This window comes from Typopeltis vanoorti, chromosome 11, assembly GCF_054136105.1.
Source record: "Typopeltis vanoorti isolate ZY-2024b chromosome 11, IOZ_Tvanoo_1.0, whole genome shotgun sequence".
Taxonomy (NCBI): Eukaryota; Metazoa; Arthropoda; class Arachnida; order Uropygi; family Thelyphonidae; genus Typopeltis; species Typopeltis vanoorti.
The window spans coordinates 25,035,433-25,062,007 of NC_143559.1; the positions used below are offsets into that span (position 1 = coordinate 25,035,433).

The 26,575-nt window shown below is 37.1% G+C and overlaps 1 long non-coding RNA gene across 1 annotated transcript; it reads right to left on the bottom strand.

Moving 5' to 3' along the window:
- Positions 1-26,575, bottom strand: LOC150101387 (uncharacterized). Its single transcript, XR_016549086.1, has 2 exons — positions 26,359-26,575; positions 1-177 (listed from the first exon to the last, which is right to left on the bottom strand). It is a non-coding gene; the product is annotated as an uncharacterized LOC150101387 (long non-coding RNA).

Sequence of the window (26,575 nt, forward strand, 5' to 3'; positions counted from 1 at the left end):
TTTAGAGAATCAAATTATTTCTTTATTGTTTTATCATGCTATACAAATATACTACAAAGACTATGTCAAGAATAATACTTCATTTTTGGTATTTTTGTACAAATGTTGCATATATATATATATTACATCATCTCTTTTTACAACTATCTCCATCTTCATCATCATCATCTAAATTACCTAAAAAAATGTAACATATATACAATTAGTTCAAATGATCCAAATATAAAGCATATCTAAGTAATATAACAAATTAAACACAAATGATAAAAATATTAAAAAAAAAAACTTACTTGTACTATATAAGTATATATACAATTCAGTGAACGAACAGTCCTATCAGTTTGAGGAAATCATTTGTTTTTAAAGTTTGATAATCTGATATGTGCACTTAACAAAACTATTTTTCAATCTATGTATTGTAGTACATTTTACAGCACTATGACCTGTGTATAATGCAGCACACCATAATGAGCTTTTAGTTATATAAATTAAGTCAAATTACTATTAAAATATCATTTCAAAAGATATCTCACATGTACTAGGAGTACAACACAAAAAAAAACAACTTTAGTATAAAATTTATTATTATTATTATGTGACATCTCCAAAGATTCATCAGGGGAGGGCATCAAAATCCACCAACTACACCAAACCACCACTACCATCATCTACTGCCCACCACCACCACTAGTATTTTTGTCTGTAAATTGCGTGTGATCACATTTAATTACCAAATTAGAATAGTGGCATAGCTGGGGGTGGGGGGGGGCAGTTTGCCATGGACGGCACTTTGAACCTTACCCTATACACTGTTTAGTATTTTTGGTGTGTATTGAGAGGGGCGGCAAACTCGCGGACTGCTCCGGGCAGCAAAAGCTCTAGCAACGCCACTGAATTAGAATAATTTGTGTAAAGTGTCTTTTGTACTTGAGCTTCGGCAATAAGGCAAGTGTAATGTGTATAAGCTGTTATCTCTGACTGGTTTAAAAGAAGCTTTTTTTTTGGGGGGGGGGGGACAAGTTTACTAGTTAAAGACACAAATACCAGTGATGAATTTACAATCAAACATATCACACAAAGTACTCACAAAACTTATTGCCAATGTGCTGTCTTAGAATATGAAACTATCTAAATTCATAAACATTATCCTCAAATCAATAAACATTCTTCATAAGCTAATGATGATCCAAGAAAAGATCCACAGCCTGACTTGCTACTTATCCAAGAAATTAAAAGCAACAATTAAGGAGTTTGCAGGCATAGTAATGCTGGTTTAATCACATCTTTAGGTTTAATGGAATGAAAACAGCACAGTTTGTGTTTTCACATGTGTTATTACAATTTTCATATTATATTTCAGATGATGAGGATGTCTCTGTGACAGAAAAGATAAAATATTGGAACCGTTAAATCTGTGTTTAATTATTTAATTGTGTTGTTTTCATTCTGTTAAATCTAAAGATGAAATCAAGGAGTTTGTCATCTATTCCACCTGTAATATTATTATTATTATTTCCCAAGACCTCATGGGTCTTGGGAAATTTCCAAAGACTCATCTGGGAGGTCCTTTTATCACACACACATCTCATCATACCGTGTCTTAAACACACTCAAACTCCTTGCAGACACCACACTCTCAGGCAAGGCATTCCAATCATTCACAACTCTGCACGAAAAAAACCTGCCTCTCACTCCCCTACTCACACCCTCTTTATACAGTTTTCAGGGATGACCTCTGGTTCTCCCCTGATCTCCCACTATTTTGTTGAAAGTTTATTTTTCACTTGGTCAGACTATAATAAATTTAGTTTAATCCTTTATCCAAGTGTGTGCAAACAAAGTTTGCGCCTGAAAGTATCTTCAGGACTGGGGTAAGGTGGTACAACACCGGGCGACTCCTTGCAAAGGTGGAGTAAGATACCAACACTCCTATCTCAGTATCTCCCAAAATGCAAAACACATCTCCTTGCGGATATGTATAATGTTATGCATTAAGGGAAGGGCCACTACCCAGACTAGTTTCGACCTTTATTGAGGTCTCTTCAGTGGGAGCCAAGCCCAAGTGGAGATACCAAGGCAGAAGCATTAGCAAGGTCATCACCTCCTAGTCTGGGTAGTGGCCCTTCCCTTAATGCATAACATTATACATATCCGCAAGGAGATGTGTTTTGCATTTTGGGAGATACTGAGATAGGAGTGTTGGTAGCTTACTCCACCTTTGCAAGGAGTCGCCCGGTGTTGTACCACTTTACCCCAGTCCTGAAGATACTTTCAGGTGCAAACTTTGTTTGCACACACTTGGATAAAGGATTAATCTAAATTTATTATACTCCCACTATTCTCTGTAGAACTTCTCCACCATTGATCTTATAACAACCCCTTACCAACTTGTAGGTCTATATCATATCTCCCCTGTTCCTTCTCTCCACCACTCTGCAAATTACATCTTCTCAATCTTTCCATATTATGAATATACAAAATTATTGTATAGCACAGTTGCAGTAATATAGTTAACAGGCAAACCAGAAGAATAGAATACTCCATATTGAAATGGAGAATATCATGGATTCATCTATATTTTATAGTTGAATATAGAAAGAAACATAAAAGTTTCAAATTTTACCAGAGCTTATGAGACAGAACTTTTGGCATCAGAGTTGCCTTGGTTTGCTTGACTTAAAAGACCTTACACCAGTGAACACTATTCTACTAATATAAAACAAATTCTCACCTGATACCTGTACACCCCTTGAGGGTATATATATCAGGAATTTGATGATCTCATCAAATTCCTGATATATATACCCTCAATTCTTATTAAATACCAAATGCTATTTAATAAGAATACTTTATATAATACAATACATTAGCCCTACCAGTCCTAATGTATGGAAGTGAAATCTGGACAATAAAACAAAAAGACAAACAAAGATTAATAACAGCAGAAATAAAGTTTATGAGAAAAACTGCAAAGTATGCCCTATTTGATCACAAAAGAAATGAAGAAATTATGAAAGAATTAAACCAGGAATCAGTAATAGAAAAAATTAAAAAATATAAACATAAATGGATGGAACATGTTCAAAGAATGAAAACAGAAAGATTACCAAAACAAGCCTTAAAGTACAAGCCATGAGGAAAAAGAAAATCAGGATGTCCACTTAAAAGATTCAATGATGACTTCTAAGGCCGGAACAGGCCACTCTAGGCCTAAATCCTTGATAGGCATGATGATGATGATGATGATGACTTTATATAATGCAAAATAATTTTTTTTTCTTTAAAAAAAAATAGGGTAGCTATGAGCTCACCACTTTCTTTCTTAGTTACTAATTTTTATATACAAAGTAGGTTCCAAAAGTTTCTGGTCTGACATACAAAATTCGCACCAATTTTATGGGCAGCTTAGTGTACCAGTTTCAACTCTCTACCTGCATCATTCAGTTGGAGGCACTCGTTTGACTAACATTTGGCACACTAAGTGGCTGTAATGTTAAACATTAGAACTGTGCTGTGATAAAGTTTTTCAACAAAGAAGGACTTCATATCACACTGTGAATTCCTTCACAGTGTGATATGAAGGAGAAGCTTCCCCATAAACACCATCCGGTCGCTCTTTGATAGCACTTGGAGAAATGGGATAAAAGTTTCGCTTAGGAAGAGAGAGAGAGAGACAGCATTGGAGATGATCGGCCTGTGGGAGTAATGACTGAGGAAAATGTCTCTCTTGTTGAGGAAGAACTGCTCAATGAAGCCCAGAGAATTTTCAACAAGGTTGGGCTTTCTATAACAACCATATTTGCATCATTCACGAGAAGCTTCATATAACGAAGGTCAATGCAAGGTGGATGCCCCGACTTCTCTCGTCAATTTAGGAGCATCATGTAATCTGTTCCTGCAAATTTTTACAGCTTTGCCAAGGGAATCAGAGAGAAGTGCTGAAATTCATTGTCACTAGGGATGAAACCATGGTCCTTTATTATGATCCTCTTTCCAAAAGGAAATCCACGAAGTGGGGAAAACCAGGCGAAGCATCGCCAAGAAAAGTCAAGGTCACTCAGTCCACCAAGATCATGGCAACAATCTTTTGGGATTGCTGGGGAATTCTCTTGATTGACTTCAAGGAAAGGAATACCACCGTGAAAATGCAGAATATCATGCTATACTCCTGCACAAACTGTGTGACACCATAAAGGAGAAGAGATGATGAATGCTGAGTCATGGTGTTCGCCTACTTCAAGACATTGCTCCAGTCCATATGGCTATTGTTGCAAAAGGTTGCAATGAAGGACTGTGGCTTCCAGATGACTGAACACCTACCCTACAGCCCAGATTTAGCACCCCTTCTTGAAACTGAAGAAAGACCTTTGAGGAAGAAAATTTGCAGATGACAATGAGGTGAATGATACAATTTTAGGCCATTTTGCGACAAAAGTACAGACTATTTTTTCAAGGGCATAGAAGTGTTAATTGAAAGATGTGAAAAGTGTGTTGAAGTAAAGGGAGATTATGTTGAAAAGTAACACAGCTGTTTTATTTCTATCACCTCTAAAAGTTAGTCAAGCCTGAAACTTATGGAACCACCCTCATACTTTCAAACAGTGGTAGGTAGTAGATGATTTTTCTTGTGCTGTATTAGACTGCCATTCTGCTTATTGAGGACCTGAAAAATAGTTTCTAGAGAAAGAAATTGTTTGTTTTTAAATTACAGTGAAAGCAACTAAGGCTACGAGGCCAGTGTAATATTATGCCATGTGTGTGTGTGTGTGTGTGTGTGTGTGTGTTCTGGCCAGTTTACCTGTTTTGTAGGACAAAGTTTCCAGGAGGAAACACATTTATATTCCTGTATGAGAGTGGTCAATTCACCTTCAGCTGAAAGGCTCTTATAATGGTTCTGCACATCTCAGATGAGATTCAAACCCATGTCTTTTCAATTAAAGGGAGGCAATATTACTGATGGTGCAGTGGAAGCTCCTAGAGCAGAGGGAACCGAATTCTCTAAGCCATAGCCCACCCATGGTACAAAGTATGGATAGGTTTACAACTTTTCATGGGTAGAATTTATAAAATGGCAGGCTGCTGTTTTCTAAATTCCTCTTCTCCAAAAATTGGCTTAATACCTTGACAATGCATTTGTAACATGGCTGTCCAATCAACAAACCATTTTCCTCAGCAGCTACCTAAACTACAGTTTGCAGCTTGATTTTAAAAACAATACTCACTTCATTTTCTTGATACACTATCTTTCTTGGTTTATCATAATCTGCTCCACACAAACACAAGACAATTCATACGTATAAACTCCTATCCCCATATCACCCATTATTTTGGTGGTATCAAAACTCTTTAAAAAAAGTTACATCCATTTGCTCAAAGGCAGGCCTTTCAAAAAGAACCAACAATCAATAATGGTTGATTATTATTAATAACAAATCTCATTGGAGTCAGCAAATTCATTGCAGAAGGTCTCACTCAATAGGCAACATATTGAACCTTAAATTTATTCACAATACATTTGTAAAAAATGAAATCTCTCTCTCTTCACCATATCCTTATGCATTTTCAAGGGATGGCATCTCATTCTCCTTTCTGCCCTCCACTGTCTATAATAATTTCTACAATAAACCTGCTAAATTCTCTCACCTCTTTCTTCTTATTCACTAAACTTTGCAATTTATATTTCCTCAACCTCTTACCATAACAACATTCCAGAGTCCTGATGTTGCCTTAGTCACTCACTCTGAACCCTCTACACAGGTTTTCTATCACAATGAAAACTAGGTGACTAAATGTACACATAATAGTCCAATTGATCAGATAAAGGTCTTATAACAGTGGTACAACCACTCTTATCTCTACTTATCAGTATCCTCCCAATAATGCACTGTTCAATAGATAACTGAAATGTTTAGGCAAACTGGTGTGAGTAAAAATGAAAGCAGCATTGGGATTAAGAATTTTAGATTTGATAATGCTCTTGTGGGACATAACTGTGAAGTGAAACAGTCATATGTTCTCCTGATAGAGTGGGAGAGTAATCACCAAGTTCTGACACAGGAGGCCAGGCAGGGGTAGATTTCAGCAAAAAAAGGATATGCTGTACACATTACCAGTTGGCATGTGATCAAGACATCTTAGGAGAATACTAAGGAAAAGGAACTAAAAGGAATAATAATAAATTTAGTTTAATCCTTTATCCAAGTGTAGGCAAACAAAGTTTGCACCTGAAAATATCTTCAGGATTGAAGCAAGGTGGTACATCTGTTGGCAACTCGCAGCAAAGGTGGACCAAGCTCTCATCTCTCCTTGTCTTAGTATCGCCCATAAAGCACATTGCTTCCACCTTGGTATCACCGCTTCTGGGTCTGCCTCCCACTGACGAGACTTCAATAAAGGTCGAAACCGGTCTGGGTAGTGGCCCTTCCCTTAATGCATAGCATTATACATGTCTGCAAGGAGATGTGCTTTGCATTATGGGAGATACTAAGACAAGGAGAGATGAGAGCTTGGTCCACTTTTGCTGCGAGTTGCCAACAGATGTACCACCTTGCCTCAGTCCTGAAGATATTTTCAGGTGCAAACTTTGTTTGCCTACACTTGGATAAAGGATTAAACTAAATTTATTATCGTCTAACCAAGTGCAAAATAAACTTCCAACAAAGAACTAAAAGGAAAGCTAACTGATAGCACACTGGCTGGATTTTATTTTATTTTATTTTTTTAATAAATAATCCCACTCATAAAATATTGTAAATCTATCTAAAACCACTCATAAACGATTGTAAATCCACAGATTAGTGGGCTATGAATAATCTGGAAACCTTACTTTAAAGCCTGGACAGTACTTTTTCAAAGCCATTTCAAATCTCCACTAAGCAAGATAGCAGTCTCATACCAGAGAATAAACTCCATCTACCACTCAGTCATTCACAAACACACAGGATAAAGTTAAGAACATTAAAAAAGTACAACTGTACAATGAGAGGTATAACATGCATGCTGGAAAAGAGTAAGGCATTGTAACAAAGAAACCAGCAAAATTTCTTTCAGCAAACCAAACCAAAATAAATCCTATGGAATTCTTTTATGTCATAAAGAAGAAGAGTACTTATGGGAAGACAACAACAACTATACTCTTGAAAAAGTCTATGAAGACTACTATAAGATATACTGAATGTATTTAACAAACATTATCAAAGTAATATCCTAGATGAGTCTTTGACTCCATGAGGTCTTGTTTAAATAATAATAAATTTAAATAATAAAATAATAAGAGTCAATTTATGCAAAAACCTAAAGTAAATCGAATGAACTTAAAAATGATAAAATGAAAGTACAGGGTGGCCTATAAGTCATGGAACATGTCACAGAAAGGCCCTCTTTGTCCAAAAATGGAAGGCATTTACGTGATGTGGTTTTCCATTACTAATAAAAAAAAAAACTGGCAATCATAAAAAAGTTATGCAGCTGCTTCACAAAAATGAGTCCTTTCTACGGCATGTTCATTAACGTAAGACCACCCTGTGTATGAAGTATTTGGGATAAACTGATTACAAGAAGTCCATATCTGGATTACTGTGAAACTCCTAAGTTTCTGGAATAAGGAAGTGGTCACGAGTATTCAGAGGTAAGTAATCAAGACGGTGAGTGATCTGTGGAATGCACCTTATAAGGATAGACTGAGGGTATGCAGATTGCAGATGTTGGATTTTGGGTGAAAAACAGGAAATGTGACAGAAACATTGAAGTTACTTAAAAGGTTTTATATGATTGATGCAGGGGAAATATTTCAGCACTTGACTAGAGGGGTAGAACAAGAGGTCATCCCTAGAAGTTGAGTAAAAGTGTGGTTAGTAAAGGTGTGAGGACTAGATTTTTCTCTTGGAGAGTGGTAAATGTGTGGAATGGGTTGTAAAAGTCAGTTGTGAGTTCTGTCTGTTAATGGTTTCAAAGAGAGGTATGACAGATTGTGTGCATAGTTTGGGTTTCCCCACAATGAGTTTTTGAACTCCATGTAGATGCCATACAATAATAATAATAATTAACTTGAGACTCATTGTGTGTGGAATGAGGGATGACGTTTACTGTATTTTTTTAGAGAATACACTAAGATCACAATGAGTTACGTTGTTTAGATTTTACTAATGCAGTTAATGATATCAATGAAGGAAATTATGCCTGTAATAAATTATAAGGCTTAATAGATTAAAAACAGCACAATAAATAATTAAACACACATTTAATCAATCCTATATTTCATATCAGCAACTGAGGCATTGTCAGGGAAACAATATTGAAATTGTAAAAAAAAAGCACAAAACAATAAGTGGAAAAAATTAGACTGAAAGCCTCAAGTCCTATGAGCGACACCCTTTATGGGTGCTATTGCTAGTCTTAGCTGTTGGGTGGGAGGACTAAGAATTAAAGTTTCCCAAATCTTGGGACATTTAATACAACCATATAATCTTAAAGATTAGGTTGTTTTTTTAAATCATCTGCAGATTCTAGAAAAAATCTTTCACATTTTTTCAATTTGTTATGGTGAATCATAGTAGTTTTCTTCCATTTAATTCTATGCAAGATATCCAAGGCATGGTCAAGCTAGACCTCATTGACCATATTTATGGGAGTGGATGTATTTTTTATGTTCTTCTAGGTGGATGTTTGCAGATCTCCCAGTTTGACCATATAATATGATAAGGTGCAAGAAGAAGGAACTCCATAAACACCTTGAACAGTGAGAGGAGGTAGAGTATCCTTGGGAGAGCGGATGAAGGCAGCCAGCTTCAGATGAGATTTGAATGCAATGCAGAGATTGTATACTTTTTTTAGAGTTCTAGCTATTTCTTCTGAGATACCCTGGATATAAGGACTAATGATAACATTAGTATAGTCAGCAAGTTGAGAAGGAAGTGAAGAGATTGGAGGAACAATTAATTTGTTAATCTTTTTGACATTGTAACCACTGAACAAGAAGGTCTGACGAATAAAGGAGAGTTCAACAATAAGTTCAGCCTGGGTAGAAAAAAAATTGGAGGCTCTAATAACAAGGGCTTTGATGTTGTTAAGAGGGGGGTGGATATTGGAAAGTTTGTCTATGTATTTACTGTCCACCCACAAATGCGGGACCTCTCAATACTTCTGCACATGGCAGAAGATGGTGAATCCATTCTGATAAGGATAATCAAAATTCTCATTTTGGTGTTTTCTTGTATTTTCATCTCTCCACATGCAGTTACATTCAATTCAAATGGCCGCAGACCTCACAAAGTTATGAGTCTGTGGCCATGGAATGATAGTTGCAAGCTGAGACGAAGAGCTATGATTGTAAAGGAGGAAGGAGAGGTGTGGTGAGCACAGGTCTCTATATTGCCTGGCCCTGCAGGAGAGTGATCACATGATGCTAAATGTATCACCCAGGTTCTTAACTTTATTTAGCTAAGCAACACAAAGTGTAAGGGAGGTGTGGAATGAACATGGTATTGCAATTTCGTATACTAAAGCCAGATTTATTCAGAACAGGGGGTGAGCAGTATTCAGCACTAGTTAGATCAACTTGTTCAATGGTTATAAAGCCTTAGAGAGACTTGGTTGACTGAGGACGATATAGTCATAGGAGTAGAATACAAAGGATATGGTATCTTCAGACAGGACAGAAGAAACAGGTTGGGGGAGGGGTTGTTAATGATAACAGAGTAACTGAAGCCAAAAAGAGTAAAATACATAAGGAGAACAGGATGCAGAAGGCAGTTCGTTTGAGGCTAGGTTGCTTTGAGGCAGTTCGTCTGGTGTGAGATAGAGGCCAACAGGATGAAATATAGAATTGGGCACTGCTATAATCCAGGATGTATAAGGGATAATGTAGATGACGTGCTGGCAAATTAGCACAATGAGTACAGGTCAAATAATTATTATGGGTGATTTCAACTATGGGAACATAGATTGGGAGGAAGAATGGTCACATGGAGAGAGAGGGAAATAGAATTTATATAGCTACTGAAAGATAATTACCTGATGCAGCATGTAATGAAGGTAACACAAGGTTCGAGAGTGTTGGATCTGATCATTGCATCAGAGAACTTAGTAATGACCAATTTAGCTACACTGCCTCTGCTTGAGGAAAGTGTTCATGTAGTCTTAGTTATAGGAGATTGCGAGACATGCAGAATTTTCTGTTAAGAAAAGATATATGTGTAATTACAAAACAGGTGATTATGATAAACTGAGGAGTCAGCTTTTAGCAGTGCCATGGGATAAGAATTTGGAGGGGGAGAGATGTTGATGGTGCAAGGGAAATGGTCGATGATTGAAGAAAGCAGTATCAGAATGTATACCAAGAGTCAGAAGGATAAATCAGGTAGGAGTTGGATAGATGAATAGCATCAAGCAAGAGCTGCGGACAAAGTTGTGGAGGGAAATTGCGCAAGATTATGATTAGCAAGGGCGTCGGACTAAATTTTTTGCTTGGAGGGTGGTGAATGGGTAGAATGTGTTGCCAGATGTGGTAGTGAGTGCTTTGTCATTGAATGAGTTTAAGGAAAGGTACAATGGGTATTGTGAGAATAATAGATTGTGTGAATCATAATCTTACACAATTTCCCTATGATCCCTTATTCTCTCCCTTCCTGCAATGTACTGAAAAGTCTTCTGTATCATATTAATAACTTATATGCTTCTATCATGTCATCTATTTTCCATCTATCCGGTAGTTTTTGAAGCCCACTGACCTTCAATTTATTCTCATAGAAACATTCCATAGACTTGCCTCTTGATCCTCTCTACCACTTCTTCATCCCTGTGGAATCCAGATGACCAGATCTGCACACAGTAGTTCAGATGTGACCTTATAAAGGTCTGATATTAATGCCTTATAAAGGGGAACAAGAACTTCTGTATCTCTGCTTGTTACTGTATTCTTAAGCCACCACATAATTTGATGCACTATTTTATCTACCTTTGCAATATGTCCTCTAAACCTCAACTTCCTGTCCAAAATCACAGCCAGGACCCTAGCATCAACAGTTTCCTGCAGTTCAGTTCCATCAATACAGTACACAGCTTGTGATCTCTTTATTCCCTATGTGCATCACCTTATACTTGGTCACATTGAACTGGCAGCCATTTCCCTTTGCCTATACTGCTAGTCTATTCAAGCCATCCTGAAGATTGAAAAATTCTTCCCAGTCTTGCATCATCTGCAAATAACTGAACATTTCCAGTCAAATCATTTCCTATATCACTAATTTAAAAATTAAAAAGAGGAACAAGTACACTGCCCTATGGTACACTGCTAGTGATCCTCCTTCTCCTGAACTCAACTCCTTCATTAACCACTCTTTCATATATGTCCATCACCTTCTAACCCAATTCACCAGATTCACATCCAAACTTATTTGCTCCAATTTATGCAACAGAGTTATAAGTGAAATTCTATCAAATGCATTTTTGAAAATTATGGAGACAACTATCGTGTTTGAATAAAAACTTTAGTTTAATATAACTAAAATCTACATTCGACGTTTCGACCTTTATGCAAGGTCATCTTCTGGAGCATACAACTGTACACAGAAAACAAGCTACACTACAATCAAACTGGTTTGTTAAAGATACTGACCAACCGCTACAACAATTGTTGGCCTGACCTCTGGTGGAAAAAAAAAAAAAAAAAAAAATTATACATCAACGCTAGAGTCCTATTATTAGTGTTATTTGGTGTTGTAGAAATACATTGGGTGCAACAACAAGTATCTATCTATATACATATATTAACATCGTGATTATACTTGTACATTCCAGCCAATAGGTATGGAATGGTTTCTAATACTAGCTGAAGATTGGCTAGAATCCTGAACTTATGCTGGATCTACTTATCCAATTCCATTGTCATTTTATTATAAAAAGTAAACAAATTACCAAGGCAAGACTTATTCTTCACAAAACCATATTACCTCTTATAAAGTATCATATTCCTCTCCACTAAGTCCTGAATTCTGTCTTTCATCAATTCTCCAATACCTTAACCACTACTCCTGAGATGTTGACTGGCTGATAATTTGCTGCTTCTGTCTTGAAGCCTCCTTTATGCAGTAGGAACTATTTTGTCCTCTTTCCATTCCATTGGAACTTTCCCAGTAGTGAGGCTTAAATTAAACACTTGGTCAGAGGAACTGATATCCCATGCCTCCTGATTTATTCTTACTTGTAGAACCACACTTCACCACATAGGTGTTTGAAAACATATTTGACAGAATAGGTTGGTTAATTCTTATTCTCCAAGTGTCACACATCTGTATATTGCATGTGTTCTTCTGGCTGGATTGTCTGTTTCGAAGGAGGAAAAACTTGACTTCCTGGAAAGAAAAAAAAAATCTCCACCTCCATATGACACCAGCTAACTCACCATTTGACTGATAAAGGTTCCTCACATCACAGACGGATTTGAACCTGGGTCTTTCCAATCAAAGAGCTCTTCTAAACCAACTTATCTATGGAGGCTCTAATTCCCATATACATTCCTGTAATACTCAAACTGATATGCCATCTAATCAAATGGCTGTGTTTGTATTGAGATTTTGCAATATTATAAGCATCCCTATTACTTCAACCTCTATTCTCCCATCAGTCAATACCATGTCCAGCACTTCAACATCACCATCTAGATCAGGGGTCTTCAACCTTTCAGACAGTGTGGGCTGCATTAAAAATTTCAATGAAGACCGAGGGCCACTACGCTATACTGCGGTATTTAGATTGTAAGATGCTTTCCAGATTCACAAGGAACGCTGTGCATGTGATACTTTACATAAAATCCTATAAAAATAAACAAACTCAGCTTAAGAGCGTAGGTAGGAGTCGGGTTCATGATAAGTAAATGCAATCAATACTTGAAAAAAGATAATTTAATGAAGAAAACATTCATTTTTTACGACGGCTCTACTGCATCATCACCCACAGAAAAAGCCAATCTTCTGACCTCATACTTTGCTTCAAATGCATGCATAACTGACAATGGTAAATGTCCTCCAACCATTCCAGACACCCAACATATAATGCCCCCATATCCTTTTGCCAGGATGAGATCAGAAAAATACTGTCCAAATTAGACACAAAAAAGTCTCCTGGATCCGATGGCATTCCCCCAATTGTTCTGAAAGTTTACGCTCCAGAACTGACCCCTATTATATGTCACCTATATATACACTTTCCTACTCCACTGGAATCTATCCCACAAATTGGAAATTGGCCTATATTCAGCCCATCCCCAAGAAGGGTGACAAGTCACTGCCATCCAATTACCGTCCTATCTCGCTTACCTCAGTTCTGTTGAAGGTAATGGAAAAAATCATCAATTCCCAACTCCTACACTATCTTGAAGACACTCACCAAATAAATGACTGCCAGTATGGAGTCTGCCACTGCCGATCAACAGGAGATCTACTCACATACGTCACCCATCTCTGGACAAAGGCTATGGAGAAGTTTGGCGAATCTTGCCGGCAAAGGTTGGTCGATTGGTAGAGCCTCTGCTACTAATGGCTCAGTTAAGTAAGTTTGAGCGCGGTTAGTAGTTGGAAGGGGACAATCGTTCGATGCTGTTGGCACACTCTCCCTCGATGAGTCTTTGGACTCCCTGGAGGTGTCAAATAATAATAATAATAATAATAATCTCAAGTGGTTGTACTAGATATCACCAAAGCCTTTGACCGGGTCTGGCACAAATGGCGTACTAGGCTTCTGTAGGTGGATCACCAGTTTTCTATCTGGACGCACACTCTGCATGATGGTGGATGGCTCCCTATCCTCTCACCACTCAATTAATGTTGGGGTCCCACAAGGTTCTGTCCTCTCACCAACCCTCTTCCTGCTATATATCACCTACTGCAATTGACCTCCAACCCAATACACAGCTTTGCAGACGACAACACACTACACTCTTCGCTTGCATTTGATAAGCCTTACCCTACACAACTCACCTCAACCTACAGAACATCAACCACCGCGACCCTCAACTCTGATCTCCAAGCCATCCTCCAAAGGGGTTCAGATAACCTCGTAAATTTCAATGCCAATAAAACCCAGTTCTGTACTATTTCCCATAAAAAAGAACCATTTTTTCCCCAATATCCTTTTTAATGATACCCAAATCTCCAGACAGTTTGAGATCTCACTCCTTGGAATCACCCTCATATCAAACCTCTCCTGGCATAAACATATCTCAAACATTGCATCCTCAGCCTCAAAAAAATTAGGATTTCTCTTTCGCTCAAGATGTTACTTCACCCCCAAACAGTTATTAACATTATACAAGTCACAAATCTGCCCAACTATTGAATACTGCTCTCAAATATGGAGTGGGGTCCCAAAACGCTCTCTCAAAATCCTCGACTCAATACAGAGGAGAGCAATTAGACTTATCAACGATCCATCCCTTACCAACTCCCTCCCCCCCCCTCTTTCACATAGACGTATGGTGTCTGCAGTATGTATATTCTACAATTTCCATGGGAAATGCTCATTGGAAATATCATCAATAATTCCTCCGCTCAGTAATAAACTCATTGGAACACATACAGCTGCTGCACAGCATCCCTTCACAGTTCACCTAGAAACAAACAGAACAGGTTTCTTTTCCTCTTCCTTCATCCCTGCACTGTGCAACAGTCTCCCACCTGCTGTGTTTCCCAAGGAATACAATTTAAAGTCATTCAAATCAAATGTAAACAAATTCCTCCTTTCCCAACCCACCACCCATACACAGTACTAATGTACTATAGGTTGACTAACCAACCTCCTGTGTATGGGCTCAACATAAAAAAAATAAAAATAAAAAAATAAAAAATATATAAAAAAATGTCAATGTAAGAAATTAATGTTTTTTACATTGCGAAGATTGGGGAATGTATCCTCAGAAATATAGTCTTTGTAAAATGTAAGCAAGGGCACACTGAATAATTTTTCTCTCAAAGAGTTGTTTTGGAGTTCAAGCAGCTCCATTTGTCCTGAGCCTGGCATTTTGGCAGCATTGACACTGAATGGCATTGAAAAGAAATCTAAAGAAGACTGTTGGTTACGAAAATCACTAAATCTCTCTTTGGACTCGCTTCGCAACATGGCTAATTTTGGTAGCATATTCATCAAGAGACGAACAGTTGGACTCAGCGAGAAGCTATTGAAATTATTGAAAATAAATCTAAAGAAGACTGTTGGTTACAAAATTCATTAATCTCTCTTCAAACTCGCTTCGCAACACTGCTAATTTTCTAGCATATTCATCAAGAGACGAAGAGTCGGAATCAGCGAGAAGCTGAAAATGAGTTTAGTCTTTTTTTTGTGAGTTGTGCCTCCCAAAGTTTGAGCTTGGCCACAAAAGTTTTGATGTGATCAAACAGAGTGTGCACCAGTTGATCTTTGGATTGTAGCTGCGTGTTTAGGTCATTCATATGCAATGAGATGTCGGTCACAAAGGCAAAGTCTGTCATCCACTTTGGATCGTTGAATTCTGCAATCGGCTTTCCCTTGGTTTGCATGAACTGCTGTATTTCACTCCTTAAGTCAAAGACTCTTTTAAGAATTCCCTCTGCTCAATCAACGCACATCACTATAATAAACCACATCGTTGTGATCCGCTTCATACTCTTGGGTCAGAAACTCTTGGAATTGACAATATTAAGTTAAGAGAATGTTCAATCCTTTTACCCTAATAATGTTGATGATAGTCACAATAACTTTCATGACATTCTCAAATCCAATAGTTTTCGCACACATCTCCTGGTGGATTAAACAGTGCTAATGGACGAAATTTTTTCCTTCTAGTTCCGGTTCTTTCCGTAGCAGTGCAACAAACCCCTCGTTCTTTCCCACCATAGCAGGGGAACCATCATCAGTTACCACACCCTCGAGGTTGGTTAAGCTGAGGTAGAAATGCTGGAGCGTTTTCTTGGCATCTTCAAGAAAATCAGTGCCTTTCTTCGTTCTCTTCATAGGTATGAGCACGAGCAGTTCCTCTGCCACAGTGAATTGTTGATCAATGCCATGGACAAAGATAGCCAGTTGTGCTATATCCTTCACATCTACACTCTCATCTAAAGCAAGTGAATATAACATAAATTTGGACGACCATTTTTTTAAAGTTCCTTCAATGTCATTGGCAAGTTCTTCAACATGTCATGCTACAGCTACCCCAGACAAACTTAGTTTTTTAAACACTTACTTATTATTTGTGCACAGAATTTCCCCATCAGCGTTGAGACACTCTTTCACAAACTCGCTGTCCGAGAAGGCTTTTGATTTTTTAGCAATTTTTTCAGCTACAGAAATCCCTTGATTAGTGTGCCTAATGTGTTCTTTAAAACAGGCACATTATTCGAATATAATAACCTATGGGAAAAAGTATAATTCATTCCTCAAATTTCTTTTTTAACCCTTAATTTTTTTATAAAAGAATTAGGGTATGTCTCAAGGCCTAGTTAAAGGAAAACCATGAAGCTGAAAGACAATAAAACATATTCAGAATATACATTTATTATTCTGCTTCTTAACAAAGAATTGAGCTAACGTAGTTTGGCGGGCATTGTGTGTCTTTTTTTCATACAACTGACGGTATGGCCCTATTGCTTCTTCTGCAAATTTTACTGGTTCTCTCTTCACCAGGGTCAGTCTCTAAGCACTGCTGCTTAAAAACTTCGATTGTATGAAAACTATTTTCAAATTGTTTCTTGAAACCTCTTTGGGCTTGTCAGTGATTAAATTTTCTTCATATTCTTCAGGATCTTCCTGCTGTGTATCTAAATTTAGCAGGTTGGAATCACTCAACTTCTCAGAATGAGATTTAATTAACTTAGATTCATTTAAAAAGCCTCTAAAATCATTTGCACAATGTGGAAGAATGTGCTTCCAAATGGCTCGCATATTGCTAGCAGTAATTTCATTTGACTTTGCAACTTTATAACTAGGCTACGATTTCTGTGATTTGGCTAGAAAAGTCTTGGGGCATTCGCTTCCAAAAAAAGGCCAGTTTCATCGACATTAAATATTTGTTGATCACAATAGTCTTCTTCTTACACAAATTCTTTTACTAATGATTAAAGGTTAGGAAAATAATTTAAAATAAAAAAGTAAGGAAAATAATTGCACGAGATATGATCAGCAAAATGCTATATAAAGCAGACGACATAAATTTCGGGGGTAAATTTGGAATATAGTGTACATGGAAATAGTGTAGAATGCCATTAAAAAATAACTTTGTAAAATGTTTCAAATTGGTAACTAAATTATTTCATCCTGGTGACTGATTATTTAAATAGCTAGCCATAAAAAATGTATAGATCGAAAATTTTTAAAATCTGTAACATTTATTTTTAAGATGTATATAGGCGCACTAATCGAATTTGGGTATCAAAAAAAAAATGATGCACTAATCGAAAACGCACTAATTGGGGGCACATTAATCCAGAGATTGCTGTTACATAACTTACTTTGACGCACGCTTCACTCTCTTCCCTCTGCCTTTTAAACATACCCTGCTGGCATTTTAAATCAATTTGGAGACGGTTCACTTTGTCCACACGAAGCTATCTTCAGTGATCAAAACTGGATGCATGCTTTGTCTCATAGTGTTGATTTATATTTGATAATGACACTGACTCATGATAAATTAAACAGACCGGCTTATCGTCGATCAGCACAAAAAAGTACAAATTGGTCCACTTTTCATTAAAAACCTGACAAAAATCACTTGATTTACGCTTTTTACTTGTAGACGCCATAGTAATGGAAGGTGAATCCAAAAAATTATCCAAAATGCCCATGTAATGGTTATTATCCACTGAATATGTCTCACACTAATGAAAAAAGTCTGGCAATACAAAACCACAATAGGCTATGGCTGACACGACGAACCTGCGTGCACTTATACACGAATATCACAGTCTTCACGACTGACTGACTGTGAATGAGATCCTCTTGTATTTATATGAAAATAACGAAGTATCGAGAACCTTGAAGATGTATCTGGAAGGCAGACAGTGCAATCGAACAAACTACTGCTTCAGCCATCTACCTGCGACGTTAGTACTAGTACTTAAGTACCGCTTGGTGCTGGTAGATGGCTGAAGAAGCATGTCTATTTAATATTTATTTTTATATGATTTTATGTAAAGTATCAAATTCACTGCGTTCCATGTGAATCTGGAAAGCATTTACAATTCTAAATACCGCAGTATAGCTTAGTGGCCCGTGGGTTTCATTGAAATTATTTTTTATTTAATCGTGTTTTAATGTTTAGTTATTTTTCAAAATGGCCGGCGGGCCACGGCAAAGCGCTCCACGGGCCATGCATTGAAGACCCCTGACCTAGATGGTACACCCAAGCAAAACGATCACACAGTAATTCAATTATTTGGTTTGCTTCTGTTACCTCCCCCACCATCAGCACTTTTTAATGTCATCCTTTCATAGTCATTCCTCCTTTTACTTGCCACATATTTTTTTTACTTGCCAGCCTGGTTGGTCGAGTGGTTAGTGTATCCACTCTCCAGCCAAAAGGCTGTGGGTTCGAATCCCGCCATGGGCATGGATGTGTGTGATTGTCTGTAAAAATACTAGTGGTGGTGGTGGTCAGCAGTAGATGGCATTGGTGTAGATGATGAAGGTAGTTGCGGTTGGTGGATTTGAGTGGTGGAGACGGAGAGGTGTAGAGTAAGTGCCCTCCCTCGATGAGTCTTTGGATTCCCTGGAGGTGTCACGTAATAATAATAATAATAAAACATAGCAAAGGAACCATTAGGATTTCTTTTAGCCTCATCAGCTTGCTTTCTCTCAGTGGCGGCCCATGAAGTTTTAAGTGGGGATGCTGCCTATACAAAATATTTTTTTCCTAATTAGTAACCAATTTATTAATAAATAAATCTACTGATTTATTTATTGATTTATTAATAAATAAATCTACTGATTTATTTATTAATAAATTGGTTACTAATTAGGAAAAAAATAATTTTTTTTAAATTATTTTGTTTTGGCAGCACCCCCACTTAAAACTTCACAGGCCCCCATTGCTTTCTCTCATAATTAACTTTGACCTTTCTTAGCATATAAGTCACTCTTCTTGTGTGCCTTGTCCTGCTAACAGGCATGCTAATCACTTTTTCTTTATATTCCCTCCACAACTTTGTCTGCAGCTCCTGCTTGATGCTATTCATCCATCCAACTCCTACCTGATTTATCCTTCTGACTCTGGGTATACATTCTGATACTGCTTTCTTCAATACTCAACCATTTTCCATGCACCATCAACATCTCTTCCCCCTCCAAATTCTTATCCAATGGAACTGCTGAAAGCTGACTCTTAAGCTTGTCATAATCACCTGCTTTGTAATTACACATACATTCTTTCTTAACAGAAAATTCCACATGTCTCGCAATCTCCTATAACTAAGACTACATGAACACTTTCCTCAAGCGGAGGCAGTGTAGCTAGATTGGTCATTACTAAGTTCTCTGATGCAATGATCAGATCCAACACTCAAATCTTGTGTCCGCCTGCATTACATGCTGCACCAGGTAATTATCTTTCAGTAGCTAAATAAATTCCATTTCCTTCTCTCCATGACATTCCTCCTCCCAATCTATGTTCCCATAGTTGAAATCACCCATAACAATTATTTGACTTGTACTCATTGTGCTAATTTGCCAGCACGTCATCTACATTATCCCTTATACATCCTGGATTATAGCAGTGAACAATTCTATATTTCATCCTGTTGGCCTCTATCTCACACCAGACGAACTGCCTCAAAGCAACCTAGCCTCAAACGAACTGCCTTCTGCAACCTGTTCTCCTAATGTATTTACTCTATTTGGCTTCAATTACTCTGCTATCATTAACAGCCCCCTCCCCAACTTGTTCCTTCTGTCCTCTCTGAAGATACCATATCCTTTGTATTCTACTCCTATGAATATATCATCCTCAGTCAACCAAGTCTCGCTAATGCCTATAACTATTGGACAAGTTGATCTAATCAATGCCAAATACTGCTCACCCTTGTTCTGAATAATTCTGGCATCATTCCACACCTTCCTTACACTTTGTGTTGCTTAGTCAAATAAAGTTAAGAACCTGGAAGTGATACATTTAGCATCATGTGATCACTCTCCTGCAGGTCCAGGCAATATAGAGACCTGTGCTCACCAGCACCCCCCCCACACACACACACTTAAGCATTCTAGTTATGCTGAGTCTGCACTCACAAACTTCTCAAACAACATTTTCTCAAGACTCCTGATTACAAATCCAATGAAAATACAAGTCATCCACAAACTCCTTGTGTCACAAGGCTACAAACTCATAGAGTTATGAGTCTGTGGCCATGGTATGATAGATGCAAGCTGAGATGGAGAGCTATGATTGTGAAGGAGGAATGGTCACAGACTCATAACTTTGTGAGTCTGTGGCCATGGTATGATAGATGAGATCACTCTTCTTTTTCACATGTACTAGTAACTCATTCATATCGTAATGCGATCAAAATTGTGAAAGCTTTTACATACAGAGATATTTTGTCATAAAGAAACTGTTTGCAATGTCTGATTGAAATTTAATTCTGTAACAGAAATAAGTGAACCATTAAGCAAATAATTAATGGAATCAAAAATCATGTGGTGGAAATTAACATTCGAACAAGATAAGACTGAAGGTAGAAATATGAATATAATTCAGAAGTTTGGACAATTATTTGTATATGTCGATCCAAAATGGACCTATTTATAACCACTTTAAATCACAGATTTTAACTACTTTGCTAAGCTGTCATGCCTATCAATTATCAAAAACAATATGTATTTCGAAATGACAATTTGCTGTTATACACAAAAAACTTGAAGAAACTAAAAAAGAGCATTCAATTTCAAGATCTTCGTGATATTATTGTACCAGAGCAAATTCTATCCCCTCTGATTATAATGCATCTAAAGTTGAATTTATTCTACAAGTTAATTGTAATGCAGAAGATTTGGAAGCCAAATCTGTACTAAAAGGATATACTACACTGGAACAAGGGAGAAGGGATGGTCAGAGATGCTTTTATAAAGGAAGTCAATAGGTAAAAATGGTTGGGAATCCCTGCTTTAAAATATGGAAGACAATAGTCAACTTTGATATAAAGTTAACTGTTCTCCATCCATCAGACAACCTTATATCATATTATACTCAAGATGGGACAGATATGAGATTATGAATGATTTCTTGTTGGATCTTTTGCTTTGTAGGGCTATTTTTATTTTGATAGTCTCATCTGGATTAAAAAAATAAACAAAAAAAAAATATCAAAATAATAAAATCATCCTCAAAGATGGGCAATGGCAGTTTTGCACTGAGTAGGCAGGTATAGAAGGAGTTAAGAGCAATTTCTTTTCTTTCTTCTTTTTTAACTCTGTGGATGGTCATATCATAATTTGCACATCTACTTCTCAGCTTCTTACATTCAGAATCAAAGTCATATCACCAGTTCACACCTCTGTTGGCTGTGCTGCTGTGTTTCCTGACATTATTATCTCAAATCAGATCTCACCAAACTGCAGTAATTATACAGCAGAGTTACATGCCATTCAGCTTGCACTTGTGCATATAAAAGAAAACTGCTACCCAAAGTGTATAATTTATACAGACTCATTAAGCTCTTTATAGGCTATCTCCTCTCCTGTGTATAATACACATCCAGTACTTTATGAGGTGCTACACCTGTTTCACAAAATGAAAATCCTTAATTTTGATGTTCAGTTCTGCTGGATTCCCAGCCACATCAGAATCAAAGGAAATGAGGCTGCAGATGCTAAATCAGCTCATACCTTCTCCACATACTGTTTGACAGTTCCATATACAGACTACAGACAACTTATAAGATCCAAGCTAATTGCTCAGTGGGAGTTAGCATGGCAAGAAGCATCAACAAACAAATTATATAACATTAAACCTGAAATTAAACACTGGCATTCTAGTCAATGTACAAAGAGAAGGGAGGAGGTTGCCCTTGCTAGGCTCCGCATAGGTCAGTCACCTTACGCATTCTGATTTACTGAGAGCTGATGACCCTCCCATATGTGAAAATGCAACACACATCTCACTATTCATCATATTCTGGTAGATTGTCAAAAATTTACACGAAAGAGGAATGAAATTTTCACCTATCTAACCAAGCCATATGCACTCAGGGAAATGCTAGCAGACTCAGACAAATTATTATTATTATTATTATTATTATTATTATTACCACCACCCCAAGACCTCATGGAGTCAAAGACACATCTGGGAGGTCCTTTTATCACACACACACAGCTCATCATACCGTGTTTTAAACACATTCAAACTCTTTGCAGACACCACATTCTCAGGCAAGGCATTCTAATCATTCACAACTCTGCACAAAAATTGCATGATGTTTTTAATTTTTTAGAAAGAATTAATTTGTACAAACACATTTGACCATAAATTTGTTTATATGTAAATACTTTTTTGCTTAACTTAACTTTTATACATACATATTATTCATTAGGTTAGATCTGACCAATTATGTATTACCATAGGCCTTGACTTGTATATTTGTATCACTCTGCTGTAATTTTGTTAATATGTAAATACCATAATTAGCATTATGGTATTTACAGCATTGATGCATAAATTTTATGCATCAATGCTGTATAATACTTCCTTTCTGACTCTTTAAGTATTAGTATAATAATGTTTGTTGTAATCTTACTAGATGTAGATACTGCTTTCCTTGATTTGTTTTGTATATATAGTTATCTATTTATGTACTGCTGAAATCTCTGCAGTAATTTTGTTTATATGTAGATACTGCATCACTTAACATACATTTTGTGTATGCATCTTATTTACTACTTTATTTTTTGAATAATCATGTAGTGCTGTAGGACATCCTACTTATTTGTGTACTTTCTAGTAATTCGGTTTATATGTATTGCTAAATTCTGTTTATACTGCATTGCTAAATTTAATTTTCATCCATGCATATTGTATAATAATCCCTTTTTGCCTATTTTTGTACTGCTGTAAAAGCATCTATTATAATTTTACATATGTAGATACTGCATTCCTTGGCTTAGTCTTTCGTATTTTGTATTAACTTATATTGTTAACTATTTTTGCACTACTGTAATAATCTCTGACCTTGTGTGTTGCTGTGCCCTCTGCAGCAGTTCTGTTTATCTATAGATGCTGCTTTGTGAAACCAGATTCTTGTTTACAATTTTCTGTAAATGCTAATGTTGTAACCTTTAGTATGGCACAGTATGACCTTTGTAGTTTTTGTGCCAAATAAAATATAAACCAACCAACCAACATCACCAGTAAAAGTATCTTCAAGTAACGAACATGGAATGAACATCTGCAAAAAAACTATAATTTCAATTAATGAGTGCTCACTTTGCTATAATATATATAAATCAGGTGTATGTAACATGGTGCACAGTGCTACTGCTACACTGGATGAAGAGTTAGATGGTGCATGATAATGAGGTTGAAGAGCTTGCATAACCTGGATAAAAATTTGTCAATAGGGACAGATAGAATATCAGCCCATTTGCTAAAGCAACATCCAACCAAATTGGCTAGGCCTTTAATATGTTTGTATAGAGTCTCGGCTTAAGAATGATACCACAGGAATGTATGATAATTCCATTGTACAAGGGTGGTACAAAACTTGAAGTGTCTAACTACCAACCTATCAACATTTCTGGATTGGTAGTTAAGATTTTAGAGAAGTTGGTAACTTATAAACAGAAATGGGTAAACAAACAAGATATACTCTGCAAGGAGCATGGATTTACTAAAGGAAGGTCATTTTAGCAATTTACTTATATTTTATAACAATGTTATAAATGAGTCGGATAAAGGGAATGGATACTATTATTATTACATGACACCTCCAGGGAGTCCAAAGACTCATCAAGGGAGGACACCTACTCTACATCTTTCTGCGTCCACCACTCCATTTACAAACTACAACTACACCAACACCATCTATCACCTGCCACCACCACTAGTATTTCCACAGACAAACACAAACAACCATGCCCACGGCAGGATTCAAACCCGCAGCCTTTTGGCTGGAGAGCGGATACGCTAACCACCCGGCCAACCAGGCTGGCAATACGTTTTGATAATGTTGGATTTTGCTAAGGCATTTGATAGGATAGCACATGAAAGGCTGTTGCATAACCCAGAGAATAGGGATTGGAATATAAACTCTTGACTTCTATTAGTAGATGGTTGACAGACAGATATCAAAATGTGGTATATGGTGGTTGAAAGTTTATTTTGCACTTGGTTAGACTATAATAAATTTATTTTAATCCTTTATCCAAGTGTAAGCAAACAAAGTTTGCACCTGAAAATATCTTCAGGACTGAGGTAAGGTGGTACATCCCTTGGCAACTCGTAGCAAAGGTGGATCAAGCTCTCATCACTCCTTGTCTCAGTATCTCCAATAATGCAAAGCACATCACCTTGCAGACATGTATACTGCTATGCATTAAGGGAAGGGCCACTACCCAGACCGGTTTCGCCCTTTATTGAGATCTCGTCAGTGGGAGGCAGACCCAGAGTGGCGATACTAAGGCAGAAGCAATAGAGAGGTCATATTTACCTATACAAGTTCCCAGCAGTTGCTTCTGCTTTTGTATCACCACTCTGGGTCTGCCTCCCACTGACGAGACCTCAATAAAGGTCGAAACCGGTCTGGGTAGTAGCCCTTCCCTTAATGCATAGCAGTATACATCTCCACAAGGAGATGTGCCTTGCATTATGGGAGATACTGAGACAAGGAGTGATGAGATCTTGATCCACCTTTGCTACGAGTTGCCAAGGGATGTATCACCTTACCTCAGTCCTGAAGATATTTTCAGGTGCAAACGTTGTTTGCTTACACTTGGATAAAGGATACTAAATTTATTATGGTATATGGTGGGTATGAATCAGCAACATTTAAGGTGACCAGTGGTGTACCTCAGAGTTCAGTCCTTGGGCCACTGTTATTCAATCTATGCATTAATGACATTAGAAAGGGTCTAACAGGAGATGTGCAATTGTTTGCCAATGATGCAAAGATAGGCAGAATATAGGGATGCTACTGATATCCAGCACTTATAAAATTATTGGAATAAGAATGTAGGAAATTTGGGCAAACAAAAATGGCTGTTAGTTTCATGTTATTAATGTAAAGTTATGCACTTTGGCATGATGAGATTTCCAGCAGCATGTTCTATAAGAAAGATTATGCTACAAGAAACTAATGAGGCTAGGGATCTTGGCATAATGGTGGATAAGAATTTGAGGTTCAAAGGTCACATAGCAAAATTTGCAAATATAAATCAGAGGATAATTGCAATGCTGAAGCAAACCTTAACATGTAAGGATAAGGAGGTCATTTTGCCACTTTATAAAGCCTTGATAAGACTGCACCTGGAAAATTTGGTCTCCCAGGTTTCAAGGGAATAAAGAAGTGTGGAAAAGGTGCAAAGAAGAGTTACACAGATTATATCTGGATTGTGGGATTTAGATGACGAGGGCAGTTTGCATGTATGTGGATTACAGATTCTGGTAAACATGAGAAAGAGTGGTGATATGATAGAAGTCTATAAATTCTGAATGGGTGTTATAGGATATTGTCTGATGAAACTTTTTGTTATATTGAAGGTGGGGAGAAAACACGCATCTAAACAGGTTAAGTTTGTTCACAGTCAAGAAAGGGATATGATTATTATGTCACACCTCCAGGTAGTCCAAAGACTCATGTGTTAGGTTTTTCTCTCATAGAGCAGTGAATGAATAGAACAGTTTGCCTTCAGGGGTAGTGAGTGCATTTATTGTGAATAAACTTAAGGGAAGGTATGAGAGGTGGTTTGAGTATTTTACAGCCTCTCTTGATGAGTCCTTGACTCCCTGGCGGTCACAGATAATAACAATAATAAAATATTCAAGGAAACCTTCAGTTTCCAATCTTCAATTTGTTTAAAAGCGATAATGGTGGTATTTGCAGCAACTCCGCGGTATTCTAACAATTATTTCACTTCAACACTTTATTTAGAAATCCCAAGCCTTAAATCTTTGCCGATCACACAGCAGGATTATGAATTCACGAAAAGAAGTATCGTTATTCATTTTTATTGGTTAATTATTGTTTGATTAATCAGTCGATATTACGACATTGCAAATATGATTTCAGTGACATAAGTGTCAATTTTCGACGATACTTGGCTCTCACTATGAATTAAATAAATTACTTATAACAGCTGTGCTTAAACAAAAGCTCACTTTATCATACTATTCTTTCATCGTAACTTTATTACCTCTATCCCTTTTCGCTGCTGTTTGTAAACTTTTAATTGCGTTTTCTTCTGATATCATTACAGTGAGCACTTCGTTAACTTTTGTTTGAACCTTTCTAACAGCATCAGCAAGTTCTAAAAGGTAGCACACTCCATCTTTTTCGGAGTACTGCAAAGTCTCTGAAACTGATAACTGTTCACCTCTCCTACTTATAAAAGCATTCACATTGGCTGCCAT